The sequence below is a fragment of the Bombus vosnesenskii genome, unplaced genomic scaffold (genome assembly GCF_011952255.1).
Source record: "Bombus vosnesenskii isolate JDL3184/JDL3185 unplaced genomic scaffold, Bvos_JDL3184-5_v1.1 scf7180000014817_1, whole genome shotgun sequence".
Lineage (NCBI taxonomy): Eukaryota > Metazoa > Arthropoda > Insecta > Hymenoptera > Apidae > Bombus > Bombus vosnesenskii.
Window position 1 is genome coordinate 7077 of NW_022883663.1, and position 1511 is coordinate 8587.

Sequence of the window (1511 nt, forward strand, 5' to 3'; positions counted from 1 at the left end):
ATATAAATAAAGTAAAACAAAATAATTAACGAACCAATTTACAAATAGAAACTTTTTACAAGCTTATAAGTAACATTATGTCTAATTAAATTATAAATAGTTTACGGTATTATCGCTACTCGTATAACATCTTTGATTTCATCATTCAAAGAAATACGTTTACTAAAGTTGATTCGGAATGTCAATAGGCGCCACCTTCTAACCACCGGTATGTATCCAAGTTTTGCCTATGATTATGTTGTTCATGTCTGGAATTTGGTAATTAATAGTGTAAATTCACTCAGTAATACTGTGTTGTATATCAAATTTTTTTATGTATTTCGTTTTTGATTACACGATGTCAATGGATCAAACATCTAGATTCGCGTCTAATATATTGTTCGAAATCCAATGCTCAAAAGGAAAAATTATTAGCACCAAAAATTATTATATGCCAATAATTATTTTTAGCATAAAATTATTAGCGTAGCGGAATCCCTTCGCGGTCCTTCCAAAAAGATCTGGTAAGTGCCGCCGAAAGGCGACAGTGCCTTACCATTTATATGTGTGTTCCACCCTTGTTTACGGGAGTGTTAAACGTCTCTCCTTTCATAATAAAAAAAAAATTTTTTTTTTACGTGGAGGAAATCTTCATAGACACCTTACCACCCTAGCGCAGGTGGGCAGAAGGTAGTGCCACCCCTGTGCAGACGGGTAGAAGAGGTAGTGCCGGATTCTTACCGGCTAAAACTTCCACGGGCGGGATGACAGTAGACCAGTGTTGTGCGAGTTGATCGTCGGGCCCCTGTGTGCGTAACACCAAGCACGTTTAACCATGTACTCTCAGAAAGTACATCCATCCACAGCACATGCAAGGGGGAGGGGGCTGGCCGCTTGCCTGTTGTATACTTCTTTTAAAAGAAACTTTCTCGTTCTCTGTTATTTGTGCCTCGCGACGCGTCGTCTTCAGCTCTGGGCTTTAACGAGCGTAGCTGACTGCCTCGCCGAGGTTCTAGCTGATTGGAAAGTATTTGATTCTTAATGTGGCAATGTATATCAGGAAGTATTATAATTAGCCTCATGAAGGAGACGTACTTTTTTCATAGCCCTCTCAAAATACAAGGGGTAAAGGCAAATAATTCCCTTAATTAAATCATTATTGTTTAATCTATTATGTAGCACATAATAATGTATTTTTGCTGCTATTATAATTCTTGTAGTAAGAGATGGCCGTTCTAAAAGAATTCTTGCCTCTTCTAATGCACTTATTTTCAAGATGCCTAACCTTGCGTTTTCCATTTCACTGGTAAAGATTTTATAACGTATGGCATTAGCATAAGTAAATAAAATAAATAGGTCTAATTCATCATTTGTAACAGAAGATTTCAACTTCAAGATTTAGATTTAGATTATTAGAATTACGGTAAAGAATTACGATGTGGATCTTTCCCGCCGATTGAAAAGTGCAGCTAATGAAATAGGCTTAGAAATCTGTTATAATTTTTCTTTTTACTTAAAAAGAGTTTGTTTGT

General features: G+C 36.3%; 1 non-coding gene across 1 annotated transcript; it reads right to left on the reverse strand.

Annotated features, from left to right (window-relative positions):
• Positions 1–492: 492 nt before the first annotated feature.
• Positions 493–599, reverse strand: LOC117240619. The gene has a single exon (XR_004494754.1). It is a non-coding gene; the product is annotated as a U6atac minor spliceosomal RNA (small nuclear RNA).
• Between the last annotated feature and the right edge of the window lie 912 nt (positions 600–1511).